This window comes from Lynx rufus, unplaced genomic scaffold (assembly GCF_022079265.1).
Source record: "Lynx rufus isolate CCGP_SWC_20201006 ecotype Redwood Valley unplaced genomic scaffold, mLynRuf1.p SCAF_30, whole genome shotgun sequence".
In the NCBI taxonomy this organism is placed as follows: domain Eukaryota; kingdom Metazoa; phylum Chordata; class Mammalia; order Carnivora; family Felidae; genus Lynx; species Lynx rufus.
The window spans coordinates 2525713-2541452 of NW_025814846.1; the positions used below are offsets into that span (position 1 = coordinate 2525713).

A 15740-nucleotide genomic window follows, 5' to 3' on the forward strand; every position below is an offset into this window, starting at 1 on the left:
GACATGGGCTCTGTGCTAACAGCTGAGAGCATAAAGCCTGTTTCTGACTCTGTGTATCCCTCTCCCTCTGCCTCTCCCCACTTGCATTCTGTCTCTGCCTCAAAAATAAACATTATAAAAATTAAGCATGAGAATTTCTACAAATGAAATAAACAGAGAATAGGTTTGGAAGCCTCTCTGAGAAAGTAGAATGCCAGACACAAAAGAGGAGTGATTCCTTTTACTAACCATGCATAAGCTTGGAAAGGAAATTTCCAGGGAGAAGGAAGAACGTATGCAAATCATGAGTTTGGAACAAGCTTGGTGAGTTTGAGAAAAGAAAAGGCCTTGAGGCAGAAGCACAGTTCAATTCAGAGAAGCATAGAACCAGGTGAAATTCCAGAATGAGGCAGGAACTTATAATTGATGCTAGAAAGGTTGGAAATTATTCTAACGTCAGAGAGTAGCTATTTAAGAGTTTTAGACAAGGGAGAAGTAAACACAGCAGGTTAAATGTCTGTCTTTCTTTCTTTCTTTCTTTCTTTCTTTCTTTCCTTCTATAATACTTGTTAACATACTGCAGCAGAGTTTGGGAAACATTGGTATAGTCAGTCCATTCTAACTCTGAAATAGTTTTTGTCTCATAAGCAATTTGATCACATGTTGCTCCCTAACCCTAGCTGATAATGCCATTCTTCAGCTAATTCACCATCTGACTGATGTTTTCTTGATGCCAGAGTTGGCTTCCTACCCCCACTCTTACCCTCCATCACATATACTCATTTGTCACTAGCAAACATTTTTGAGATCTCTCTAAAAAGTAAGGGAAGAATTTAAATAGATGGTCATGAAGAGCATATAGATAATTGAGTATTGAACCGAATCTTTTCAAAACGAAACAACATATTATTCTCTTGACTAGTCAAAGGAATGAGTGTATATTGTGATACGACAAGTTAAAGCCACGAAGCCCAGCAGTTGTAGCCTGAGGGATGCAAAGTGCTATGATCTTTCTCTCAGTTAGTTAGCTAATGTCATCTGATCAAATGAGCATGCGGGTAGGAAGGGCTGAGAGCTGGCGTGTGCTACGCGAACTGGTGGGAGGGACCTGGGGCCGTGGAGGTGAAGCCCACCTCCCCACCCCGGCAAGGAAGAGCCCCCAATGTCTGGCTAGCAAAAGTGGGGGGGCCTAATTCCATGAGTTCCGACAGCCAGCGGGACTTAAAATCTGGAATGTTAAAGTCAACAGCTCTGCTCTCGGAGAGCGGGGAGGGTGAGAGGACACCAGGAGGGACAGTTATTGAGCCCCAGAAAACAGAGCTCAGCTTGGCTGGGGAACAAAGGCACTGGCAAGTGACATCTCACTCTCCCATCCCCCAGCCGAAATTACAAAGGGAACCAGCTCCTGTCACCGAACTTGCTTACACCGCTTGTACCGCACAAACACCCAACTTTGTGCTTCTGTGGATCCATCCCTCCAACAGGCCTACCTCCCTCCCCTCCCTCCCAGTGCTGCAGGGCCCCTCCGGCAGAGGACCACTGACAGCAAAGCAACCTAAGCCAGCCCCTCCTGCCCCTGTGTACCTTGCAGATCAACCCAGACTAATATGCCCTTGGCCAGATCCCATTAAAGGAGCACCACAAGCCTGACAGTGTGCAAGTAGCCCAGACAGGGGCCACACCACTCCAAAGTGAGTCCTGCCTCTGGGAGAGGGGAAGATAAGTTACACACCAGTCTCACTGTGGTCCCAACGGTGGGCTGGGGGCAGACATTGGGTCTGACTGCAGCCCCAACAACCAATACAAGTTACTGGAGACAGCGCAGGGGAAGTGCCTTGCAGTTTGGAGCTACGGCTGGGACTACCTAAAATGACAGAACGGAAGAATACTCCGCAAAAGAAACTCTAGGAATTAGCGAAAGCCAACGAACTGATCAAAAACGATTTAAGCAATATAACAGAACAAGAATTTAGAATACTAGTCATAAAATGAATCTCTGGGCTGAAAAAAGCATAGAGGACAGCAGAGAATCTATTGCTACAGAGATCAAGGGACTAAGAAATAGTCATCAGGAGGGGCGCCTGGGTGGCTCAGTCGGTTAAGCGTCCGACTTCAGCTCAGGTCACGATCTCACAGACCGTGAGTTCGAGCCCCGCGTCGGGCTCTGGGCTGATGGCTCAGAGCCTGGAGCCTGCTTCTGATTCTGTGTCTCCCTCTCTCTCTGCCCCTCCCCCATTCATGCTCTGTCTCTCTCTGTCCCCAAAATAAATAAACGTTAAAAAAAATTAAAAAAAAAAAAAAGAAATAGTCATCAGGAACTAAAACATGCTATAAATGAGGTGCAAAATAAAATGGAGGAGACCACAGCTCGGATTCAAGAGGCAGAGGAGAGAATAGGTGAATTAGAAGATAAAATTATGGAAAAAGAGGAAGCTGAGAAAAAGAGAGATTAAAAAAAATCCAGGAGTATGAGGGGAGAATCAGAGAAATAAGTGATGCAATCAAATGGAACGATATCCGTATCATAGGAATTCCAGAAGAAGAGAGAGAGAAAGGGGCTAAAGGTATACTTGAACATATCATAGCTGAGAACTTCCCTGATCTGGGGAAGGAAAAAGGCATTGAAATCCAAGAAGCAAAGAGAACTCCCTTCAGACATAACTTGAATTGATCTTCTGCACAATATATCATAGTGAAACTGGCACAATACAAGGATAAAGAGAAAATTCTGCAAGCAACTAGGGATAAACAGGCCCTAACTTACAAAGGTAGACACATAAGAGTACTGGCAGACCTACCTACTGAAACTTGGAAGGCCAGAAAGGAATGGCAGAAAATCTTCAATGTGAATGAACAGAAAAAATATGCAGCCGAGAATCCTTTATCCAGCAACTCTGTCATACAAAATATAAGGAGAGATAAAGGTTTTCCCAAACAAACAAAAGCTGAGGGAATTCATCACCACTAAACCAACCCTAAAAGAGATCCTAAGGGGGATTCTGTGAGTGGAATGTTGCAAGGACCACAAAGTACCAAAGACATCACTACAACCTATGAAACCTACAGACATCACAATGACTCTAAACCTGTATCTTTCAATAATAACACTGAATGTAAATGGACTAAATGCTCCAACCAAAAGACATAGGGTATCAGAATGGATAACAAAAACAAGACACATCTTTTTGCTGTCTACAAGAGACTCATTTTAGACCTGAGGACACCTTCAGATTGAAAGTGAGAGGATGGAGAACTATCTATCATGCTACTGCAAGTCAAAAGAAAGCTGGAATAGCCATACTTATATCAGACAAACTAGACTTAAAGGCTGTAACAAGAGATGAAGAACAGCATTATATAATAATTACAGGGTCTATCCATCAGGAAGAGCTAACAATTATAAATGTCTACACGCTGAATACAGGAGCCCTCAAATATATAAAACAATTAATCACAAACATAAGCAACCTTATTGATAAGAATGTGGTAATTGCAGGGGACTTTAAAACCCCACTTACAACAATGGATAGATCATCTAGACACAGGATCAATAAAGAACCAAGGGCCCTGAATGATACACTGGATGAGATGGACTTGACAGATATATTTAGAACTCTACATCCCAAAGCAACAAACTATACTTTCTTCTCGAGTGCACATGGACCATTCTCCAAGATAGATCACATACTGGGTCACAAAACAGCCCTTCATAAGTATACAAGAATTGAGATCATACTATGCACACACACATTCAGACCACAATGCTATCGAGCTTGAAATCAACCACAGGAAAAAGTCTGGAAAACCTGCAAAAGCATGGAGGTTAAAGAACACCCTAATAAAGAATGAATGGGTCAACCAGGCAATTAGAGAAGAAATTTAAAAAAATATGGAAATAAATGAAACTGAAAAGACAACAATCCAAACGCTTTGGGAGGCAGCGAAGGCAGTCCTGAGAGGAAAATACATTGTAATCCAGGCCTATCTCAAGAAACAAGAAAAATCCCAAATACAAAATCTAACAGCACACCTAAAGGAAATAGAAGCAGAACAGCAAAGACACCCCCAAACACAGCAGAAGATGAGAAATGATAAATACCAGAGAAGAAATAAACAATAAAGAATCTAAAAAAAACTGTAGAGCAGATCAATGAAACCAAGAGTTGGTTTTTTGAAAAAATACACAAAATTGATAAACATCTAGTCATGGTTCTCAAAAAGAAAAGGAAGATGACCCAAATAGATAAAATCATGAATGAAAATGGAATTATTACAGCCAATCCCTCAGAAATACAAGCAATGATCAGGGAACACTGTGAAAAATTATATGCCAACAAACTGGACAACCTGGAAGAAATGAACAAATTCCTGAGCACCCACACAATTCCAAAAGTCAAACAGGAATAGAAAACTTGAACAGACCCATAACCAGAGAAGAAATTGAATCAGTTATCAAAAATCTCCCAACAAATAAGAGTCCAGGACCCAATGGCTTCCCTGGGGAACTCTACCAGATATTTAAAGCAGAGATTATACCCATCCTTCTCAACCTATTCCAAAAAATAGAAAGGGAAGGAAAACTTCTGGACTCATTCTATTAAGCCAGAATGACTTTGGTTCCCAAACCAGACAGAGATCCAGCAAAAAAAAGAGAACTACAGGCCAATATCCCTGATGAATATGGATGCAAAACTTCTCAACAAGATACTAGCAAATCGAATTCAACAGCATATAAAAAGAATGATTCACCATGATCAAGTGGGATTCATTCCTGGGCTGTGAGGCTGGTTCAACATTCACAAATCAATCAATGTCATACATCACATTAATAAAAGAAAAGAAAAGAACCATAAGATCCTGTAAATCGATGCAGAAAAAGTATTTCACAAAATTCAGCATTCTTTCTTAATAAAAACCCTCAAGAATGTCAGGATAGAAGGAACATACTTAAACATCATAAAAGAAATTTATGAAAAGCCCACAGCTAATATCATCCTAAATGGGGAAACACTGAGAGCTTTCCCCCTGAGATCAGGAACATGACAGGGATGTACACTCTCACTGCTGTTGTTTAACATAGTGTTGGAAGTGCTAGCATCTGCAGTCAGACAACAAAGGCATCAAAATTGGCAAAGATGAAGTCAAGCTTTCACTTTTTGAAGATGATATATTATATATGGAAAACCCAATAGACTCCACCAAAAGTCTGCTTGAACTCATACATGAATTCAGCAAAGTCGAAGGATACAAAATTAATGTACAGAAATCAGTTGCATTCCTATACACTAATAATGAAGCAAGAGAAAGGCAAATAAAAAATTGATCCCATTCATAATTGCACCAAGAATCATAAAATACCTAGGAATAAACCTAACCAAAGGTGTAAAAGATCTATATTCTGAAAACTATAGAAAGCTTATGAAGGAAATTGAAGAAGATACAAAGAAATGGAAAAACATTACGTATTCATGGATTGGAAGAATAAATATTGTTAAAATGTCAATATTTCCCAAAGCAATCTACACATTCAATGCAATCCCAATCAAAATTGCACCAGCATTCTTTCGAAGCTAGAACAAGCAATCCTAAAATTTGTATGGAACCACAAAAGACCCCGAATAGCCAAAGTAATATTGAAGAAGAAGAAGACCAAAGCGGGAGGCATCACAATCCCAGACTTTAGCTTCTACTACAAAGCTGTAATCATCAAGAAAGCATGGTATTGGCACAAAAACAGACCAATGGAATAGAATAGAGACTCCAGAAATGGACCCACAAAAGTATGGCCAACTATCTTTGACAAAGCAGGAAAGAACATCCAATGGAAAAAAGACAGTCTCTTTAACAAATGGTGCTGGGAGAACTGGACAGCAACATGCAGAAGAATGAAACTAGACCACTTTCTTACACCACTCACAAAAACAAACTCAAAATGGATAAAGGACCTGAATGTGAGATAGGAAACCATCAAAACCCTAGAGGAGAAGGCAGGGAAAAACCACTCTGACCTCAGCCGCAGCAATTTCTTACTAGACACATCTCCAAAGGCAAGGGAATTAAAAGCAAAAATGAACTATTGGGACCTCATGAAGATAAAAAGTTTCTGCAATGCAAAGGAAACAATCAACAAACCTAAAAGGCAACCAACGGGATGGGAGAAGATATTTGTAAATGACATATCAGACAAAGGCTAGTATCCAAAATCTATAAAGAGCTCACCAAACTCCACACCCAAAAAACAAATAATCCGTGAAGAAATGGGCAGAAAACATGAATAGACACTTCTCTAAAGAAGACATCCAGATGGCCAACAGGCATACGAAAAGATGCTCAATGTCGCTCCTCATCAGGGAAATACAAATCAAAACCACACTCAGATACCACCTCATGCCAGTCAGAGTGCCTCAAATGAACAAATCAGGAGACTCTAGATGCTGGAAAGGATGTGGAGAAATGGGAACCCTCTTGCACTGTTGGTGCTAATGCAAACTGGTGCAGCTGCGGCTGGAAAACAGTGTGGAGTTTCCTCAAAAAATTAAAAATAGATCAACCCTATAACCCAGCAATAGCACTGCTAGGAATTTACCCAAGGGATACAGGAGTGCTGATGCATAGGGACACTTGTACCCCAATGTTTATAGCAGCACTTTCAACAATAGCCTAATTATGGAAAGAGCCTAAATGTCCATCAACTGATGAATGGATAATGAAATTGTGGTTTATATATACAATGGAATACTACTTGGCAATGAGAAAGAATGAAATATGGTCTTTTGTAGCAACGTGGATGGAACTGTAGAGTGTTATGCTAAGTGAAATAAATCATATAGAGAAAGACAGGTACCATATGTTTTCACTCTTATGTGGATCCTGAGAAACTTAACAGAAGACCATGGGGGAGGGGAAGGGGAAAAAAATCTTAGAGAGGGAAGGAGCCAAACCATAAGAGACTCTTAAAACACTGAGAATAAACTGAGGGTTGATGGGGGTGGGAGGGAGGGGAAAGTGGGTGATGGGCATTGAGGAGGGCACCTGTTGGGATGAGCACTGGGTGTTGTATGGAAACCAATTTGACAATAACTTTCATAATAAAAAATAAAATGTTGATTAATTTGATTTACAAATTTACTGTTTCTCTTTCTAACATAAATATGTCTAGGAGGAAGTTTGTAAATATTTACAATACTGGATTTAATTTTGTCATTGTGACTTTGATTAAGAACTTCGACTTAGAAGATATTTTGAAAATGGACAAATATATATTGGCAAAAACTAACAGCAAATGTGAATTTTGAGAATGTGATAATGAGCCTGAAACTAATAATCACTGAAGAGCCAAACATCACAGGGGTGCCTGGTTGGCTCAGTCAGTTAAACGTTTGACTTTGGCTTAGGTCACGATATCATGTTTCATGGGTTTGAGCCCCATGTTGGACTCAGCATGCTGACAGCTCAGAGCCTGGAGCCTGCTTCAGATTCTGTGTCTCCCTCTCTCTCTCTACTCCTCCCCTGCTTACTCTCTCTCTCTCTTTCTCTCTGTCTCTATCAAAAATAAGTAAAACATTACAAAGGGCCAAACATAAGATATAGGCAGTTTTGAGGGCAAATGAGATATATGATGTGAAGATCATTTGCTAGTTGATTAAAAAGATAGTACAGGGGCGCCTGGGTGGCGCAGTCGGTTAAGTGTCCGACTTCAGCCAGGTCACGATCTCGCACTCCGTGAGTTCGAGCCCCGCGTCAGGCTCTGGGCTGATGGCTCGGAGCCTGGAGCCTGCTTCCGATTCTGTGTCTCCCTCTCTCTCTGCCCCTCCCCCGTTCATGCTCTGTCTCTCTCTGTCCCAAAAATAAATAAACGTTAAAAAAAAATTTAAAAAAAAAAAAAAAAAAAAAAAAAAAAAAGATAGTACAGTACGCTCCTCCAAGGGCAACTGCCACTTAAGATAAGGAATGTTTGATCACCCAGAACAAGGCAGCACCCTCTACCAGAGTTGATAAAACATAGTTCCACTAACAGGCTATATGCTTACTGAAAGGGACAGCCTATTCTTTACCATAAAGTAGATTGAAGTTCAACATGACATAATGTGGCTATCAAAAGTGAGAGATTCCTCTTACATTCCTGAAAAACTATGAGAAAACAAACAGTAATTTTAAAGAAAAACCCAAAAGAAATTTAACATCTGTACAATGTATGAAATGAATCACCATTGTATTGCTCTGAAATGGAAAGGCCAGACTTAAAGATGCAATGGAAAGATGATATTGGGATCAGTTCCTGAGTTCCCAAGTCCCTCTAAAAGTTTAATTTGAGTAACAACACATGGAATTCAGCACTAGTTTCTACCATAGGAGATTTTAACAGTGTATACTAAAGGGGACAATCATTTTCATAGACACCACCAATTCCCTTAGATGACCCATTAACTTCCAAACATATGCATTTCCTGGTGAGTGGCTATTTCTATAATGATTCATAAATCATAGTGGCAGGTACTTTAAATTGTAGGCATTGATTTTCAATTGATCTACTTTACATAGACAACTATCTGTACAATGGTATAGAGTGAATAGAAACAGGATTTATTCATATGTGCTTTGAAGAATAGAAAGAGAAACATGGTCTTTAGAAACAGCTGTGTCACAATTATGGTTGACTCTTAAACACTGCAGGGGTTAGGAGCCAACCACCCCCTCCCCTACAGTAGAAAATCTGCATATAACTTTTGATTCTCCAAACACTTAACAACTAATCACTTAATATTACTGGAAGACTTGCTGATAACAAAAACAGTTGATTAATACATATTGTGTATATGTATTATACACTACATCCTTATAATAATGTAAGCTAGAGAAAAGAAAATATAGGAAAATACATTTACAGTACTTGAAAAAAAACATATAAAAGTGGACCTGTGCAGTTCAAATTCATGTTTTTCAAGGGTCAACTGTACAGAAAGATGATTACAAGTCAATTTTTTATATTGTTTCCATGCACTCTCATTTAACTCTGGTTTATGAGTCTCTTAAGCAGTGTCAGGTGATTCAATTTGTTTTTAATACAATGAAAATTTCATGGAACAATTAAAACAATCCAAAATAAAAGACAGAAGATAGGTTGTTTGACAGTGGCAGAGGATTGTGTGGCAACACCATAGACTGTAGAAATAAGGTACAGAGAACTGGACTAGGCCATAACTCTGATTATATTCTTTGATTCAACTGTATACTCCTCTTTAGACAGTTATCTAGACTTTATTCTTCCAGTTTGCTAATTAGGTACTTCAGACACATTATCAAACATCCTAAAGAAAAGATATGGCAAGTATCAAATTAGAGCATTAAGAGAATGGTAATCCAGCAAGTAGATTTTGGAGGGTATTCTAAAACAGACTTTTCCAAACTGTATTCTGAGGAAAACTAGCATCCCATAATTTAATAGTTGACTAATAAAAGGATTTCTCTTCAAGTAGGTTTGGAATCAATAGAGAAAATACAAGCAAATAACAGGTATATTTTACTGATTTTAATATGTTAATGTGTATTATAAGGATCCAAGGGGGAAAATATAGTTAAGTAGTGTTCCCCAAACTTCTTTGGCTATAAAATCCTCTATTTCTCTCAAGCCAAATTATTCAGATCTTACGCTACACTAGGGTTATTAAGACCCAAGTTTGAGGGGCGCCTGGGTGGCGCAGTCGGTTAAGCGTCCGACTTCAGCCAGGTCACGATCTCGCGGTCCGTGAGTTCGAGCCCCGCGTCAGGCTCTGGGCTGATGGCTCAGAGCCTGGAGCCTGTTTCCGATTCTGTGTCTCCCTCTCTCTCTGCCCCTCCCCCGTTCGTGCTCTGTCTCTCTCTGTCCCAAAAATAAATAAACGTTGAAAAAAAAATTAAAAAAAAAAAAAAAAGACCCAAGTTTGAGAAAATCTGCTCTATAAACATCACATTCAAGACTTCAGAATATTCCACCAGAGGCTGCCATTTGGGAAACATTGTATTTCATCAAATATTTAGTTAGCTACTTGATTTCTGCAAACTAACTTCATATCAAACAATGTCCTACTCATTACTACAAGCAAAATTTCCATGGGATACACAAAAGATACACTAGCAGTTATCATATTTTTTATTTTTTTGAGTGCTTAAAAGTCACTTAAGATGTTATACAAGTATTATTTTTCCTTGAATTCCTTCCTTTTATACTTCTTTTTTAATTTTCCAGGTTTATCCACGTTGTAGCATAGATAAGTACTTCATTTCTTTTTTTATACTAATCTCTACACCCAATGTGGGGCTCGAACCCACCACATCGAGATCAAGAGTAGCATGTTCTTCCATCCTGAGACAGCCCAGCCATGTGCTGCTTTTGATTTTCAAAGCCAATTCTACATGCAAATTCATCTATGCAAATAATGTTTCTGAAATTTTAGTATTTTGAGATGTATGAAAAATTGTTTTTTCAGCTTCCAGGATTTCTCATACTTGGAACTTTAAGAGCCATAATGATAACATATACAACATGTGGCAAAGTTTCCTAATAAATCATTACCTCATTGGTAACCAGTATTCTGGCGTCTAGAAAACAACACAAATTTTGCTAAAAAATTGCTTTGTGGCTTTCAAAAGATCAAAAATGCAAGGCTCAGATTAAAAGGTGTGGACACAGGGCACCTGGTTGGCTCAGTCAGGTAAGTGTTTTTCTCTTGGTTTCGGCTCAGGTCATCTCAAAGTTCATGAGTTCGAGCACTGCGTCGGGCTGTGTGCTGACAGTGCAGAGCCTGCGTGGGATTTCTCTCTCCCTCTCTACCTGCCCCTCCCCAGCTTACACTCTCTCTCTCAAAAAATAAGTAAATAAACATTAAAATAAATTAAAAAAATTAAAGGTGAGGACACAAGTAGCTTTTTATCTTTGCAAGAAAACAAGACACCATTCTAGCTCTGAACGATTCAGTTAAAATTTGCAGTAAATTGAAGAAGGCATTTATTGATACAAAGTATTTTGTGAATAACAATGACATGTCACACAAGAAAAATCTAATTTTTTTAGTTTATTTATTAATTTGAAGAGAAAGAGAGAGTGGGTGAAGGGCAGAGAGAGAAAGAGAGAGAGAGAGAATCCCTAGCAGGCTACACACTGTCAGCACAGACACCGATGTAGGGCTCGATCCCATGAACTGAGAGATCATGACCTGAGCTGAAATCAAGACTCAGATGCTTAACGACTGAGCCACCCAGGTGTCCCAAGAAAAAATTTAAAAGATTATTTAAGTAATCTCCACACCCAAAGTGAGACTCAAAGTCACAACCCTGCATTCAAGATTCATGTGCTCCTCTGACTTTGCCAGCCAGGAACTCAAGAAAAGTATTTTTAAAATAAATAGAAGAAATGTATTGGGAAGAAACAAAATGAAAATATAAGAAAAAACAATACAGAGGTAAAGGAGCAGGAAGACTAAGATTAATGAAAATACTTGCCTGTTATTGACAGTTAAAACCTGATCAAAAAGCCTGCTCAAAATACATTAGGCATTAATGTTCAAATATAGAAAATAAAGTTCTAGAAAAATGTAACATGAGTCATTGTAAATTAAGAAGATATAAATTTTAGAGAATTTGTAAAAAGAATCTATTAAAAATTGCTTTTACAGAAATGTGTTTGATGTCAGTAGTACCCACATTTTACTGATGACATTATCTTTAAAGATCATTAAAGATAGGAGTGAAAAAAAAACCACAAAGGAAACATAAAGGATGGGCCATGGTAAGGAGGTGGTTAGCTTCACTAGATCCTGGGAGGAAATGCCATAAAGGTCACTTTCATAGTGGTTTCAGAAGCAGATACTACTCTAATGCTTCAGGTGTTTCTATTTCTGATTCCATCAGGTAAGTAATTAAGTTACAGCAAATCACTAGATGAACCAGAAGTAAGCAAGCACTCACTTATATCTTTGCAAACAACCATCTCTTATGGCTATCAGTAATTCTAAAATAGCACATACAATTTTAACTGCAATAACATTCTTTCCCATGAATCCTCCAATTTTGTCTTTATATTTTAGAAAACCTATTGTCATTAATGTTTATTTTTGAGAGAGAGACGGAAAGAGACATGGCAGGAATCGGGGAGGGGCAGAGAGAGAGCAGGAGACACAGAACCCAAAGCAGGCTCCAGGCTCTGAGCTGTCAGCTCAAAGCTGGACATGGGGCTCAAATCCACCAACCCCAAGATCATGACCTGAGCCAAAGTCAGACACTCACCTGAGACACCTGGACACCCCAAAAACGTATTTTCATTAAAAGTAGTGTCAGAAAATGGGCCACTTTTTGACACATAATAAAAATTTAAAAATTATCAACTTTGGACATCCAAATATCTAAATTTGGGTGGTGAAGAAGTGGAAAATGTCTGGACCTTCCAGTCCCCAAAATAACACAAAACCAAACCTGTGAGTGTCTATATATACTTATATAACAAATATTTACCAAGGTCCTGTACCAGAAACTAGGGGTTTATTTATGAATAAGACAAGGATCATGCCTTCATGGGGCTTATATTTGAGCATTGAAAGAGAAAAAAAGCAAACAAGAAAATCACAGAGTATAATTATTTCTCTGAAAGAAATAAGGTGAAATGACGGAGTGATGGGGGATGATGATGTGGGTGCTATTTTGAATAGGATGATCAGGGAAGTACTTTTTGAACTGATGGCATTTGAGTTGAGGTAAATTGGCATAAAATGTCATTTTCATTTAATAAAATAAAAAATAAAAATGGCACTGTTTATTTGAAGCTCTATCTAGGAGAAGTAGACTATGGGCAGAAGAAACAGGAAAAGGTAAAGGAGGGCACCTGTGTGGCTAACTCGGTTAAGCATCTGACTTTGGCTCAGGTCATGATCTCGTGGTTCATGAGTTTCAGCCCCACATCGGTGGCTGTGCTGCCAATTCAGAGGCTTCCTAGGATCCTCTCTCTGTCCCTCTCTCTTTGCTCCCCCCTCCCCTCACTTAAGCTCTCTCTCTCTCTCTCAAAATAAATAAATAAATTTAAAAAAAGAAAAATTAAAAGGCAAAGGGTACACAGCTGTCATTGAATAAGATAATATGACAATCTAAAAAGGTGAAGAAGATTGTTTCATTGATAATAAAAATGATATAACAGGAAACAAGATAACCATCCAGTACCTTTCTATCCTTAAAAGAATCATAGACAGATGTTAAACTCATTTAGTCTAATATCCCACACAATGTATTCCACACATTGTTCTCCTGCTTAAACTCCAATAGTGAGGCATCACAGATACTAGAAAGCTTTTCTTTTTTTTTTTAATTTTTTTTTTCAACGTTTATTTATTTTTGGGACAGAGAGAGACAGAGCATGAACGGGGGAGGGGCAGAGAGAGAGGGAGACACAGAATCGGAAACAGGCTCCAGGCTCCGAGCCATCAGCCCAGAGCCCGACGCGGGGCTCGAACTCACGGACCGCGAGATCGTGACCTGGCTGAAGTCGGACGCGTAACCGACTGCGCCACCCAGGCGCCCCTAGAAAGCTTTTCTTAAACTGAGCTGAAAATAGTACTTTGTCAATTTCCAATATGGACTCTAGCTCTTCACTTTCAAATATCCTAAGGCCCCTCAGTGCTCTGCTCTAGGATCTACATTTTCACCCACTGTTTCAGGATTCTAGATCATGTAGATGTTATGCTTCCTCTAGATACACTATAGTTTATTAGTAAGTTACTTTAAAAATCATACTACCTCTAGACACACCTACAAAATTTGGAAAGAATAAGGGCCCTAATTCTCAATAACAGAGTGTGGTATACTCACTAAACATGTTCAACAGTCATCTGCTGATAACTTGGTATATGCAAAGCATTATGTTAGGTGCTGAGAAGATTTAAAATTGAATTAAAATGGTCTATCTCTTACATGAAAAGATGTTCAACATCACTCATCATCTGGGAGGTACAAATGAAACACGATGAGATACCACCTCTCACCTGTCATAATGGCTAAAATGAAAAACTCAGGCAAGAACAGATGTTGGTGAGGATGTGGAGAAAGAGGAATCCTTTTCCCTGGTGGGAATGTCAGCTGGTGCATCCACTCTGGAAAACAGTATGGAGGTTCCACAAAAAATTAAAAATAGAACTACCCTACAACTCAGCAATTGCAATACTAGGTATTTATACAAAGGATACAAAAATGTTGATTTGAAGGGACACATGTACCACAATGTTTATGGCAGCACTACTGACAATAGCCAAATTATGGAAAGAGCCCAATGTCTATTAACTCATGAATGGATAAAGAAGATGTGGTGTGTGTGTGTGTGTGTATATGTATATATATGTACATATATGTACATATATATACACATATATATGTATATATATAATGCACACCATTCTTCTTTATCCATATATATATATATATATATATATATATATATATATATGATGGAATATTACTGGGCAATCAAAAAGAATGGAATCTTGTCATTTGCAATAACTTAGGTGAAAGTAGAGTATATTCTGGTAAGCGAAATAAGTCAGTCAGAGAAAGACAAATATTTGATTTCACTCATATGTAGAATTTAAGAAACAAAACAGATTAACACAGGGGAAGGGAAGGAAAAATAAGATAAAAACAGAGGGAGAAAAACCATAAGAGACTCTTAAATACAGAGAACAAACTGAGGTTTGCTGTTGGGGTGTTGGGTGGGGGGATGGGCTAAATGGGTGATGGGCATTGAGGAGGGCGCTTGTTTGGATGAGTATTGGGTGTTATATGTAAGTGAAGAATCCACTAAATTCTATTCCTGAAATCATTATTATACTATATGTTAACTAACTTGGATTTAAATTTAAAAAAAGAGAGAAAAAGCAAAAAAGGAAAATAATGTTTATAGGTTGAAAAAATTAAAAATAATAAATAAAAAAGTTAGTTAAAAAAAGTCTGTCTCTCAAGAAACTTGCATCTGGTGGAAGCAAGAGTCATATACTTTAGTGTTCAATAATAGGTATTAGATATAACATAATGGGCACCCAGAAGAAAAAATGTGTTGTTATGGGCACCACTGTCATTCTACCTCATTTTATTAATCACTTACTGATATACCAGATTTCCATCTGTACGCTTACTCTTATCTTTACACACACCCAGGTCAGAATCATGACACGAAAATTTGAACTTCTGTCAATCCTATGCTAATATTAAAGTGAAATGATAAGTGAAACTAATGATCTAAGATATATTTTATTCCTTCATTACAGAGGATAACATAAATGATATTGGATGAACCAGGATGAGAGTTGTGGAATATGATATATATGGTATTTGAACACAATTTTGGAAATTCAATCACTATCATTATTGATAGCTACTCAAAGCTTTATTAAAGGGAAAACAGTTGGAATAAACTGTGTGTGCGTGTGTGTGTGTGTGTGTGTGTGTGTGTGATGCTATTCGTGATAACAAGTAAGATATTTTTCAGAATTGATCTGTACAAGTAAGAGGAAGCTTATCAAACAAAGTTAAATATAGTTAGCACTGCAGGTACTTGGACACAGAAAAATAGGTCTTTAATATACTCCATTTATTTCAAGTATTTTTTTATGCAAATGGTCTCTGAGGTGGTTCCACATCATATAAATAAAGAAAAGGATGTTTGGACTTGAATTATTTTGTTTGAAGAGAAATTTCCATATAGTACAGATTGGATGCTATGTACACTGAACTACATGAATGAGGGGGTA

The 15740-nt window shown here is 38.3% G+C and overlaps 1 protein-coding gene and 1 pseudogene across 5 annotated transcripts in view; both read right to left on the reverse strand.

The window, feature by feature from the left end:
* Positions 1-15740, reverse strand: part of EDA (ectodysplasin A) — a 404383-nt gene that overhangs the window by 187707 nt on the left and 200936 nt on the right. The window lies entirely within an intron of this gene.
* The window catches only part of LOC124521538 (chromobox protein homolog 3-like), a 79066-nt pseudogene continuing 64390 nt past the window's right edge, over positions 1065-15740 (reverse strand).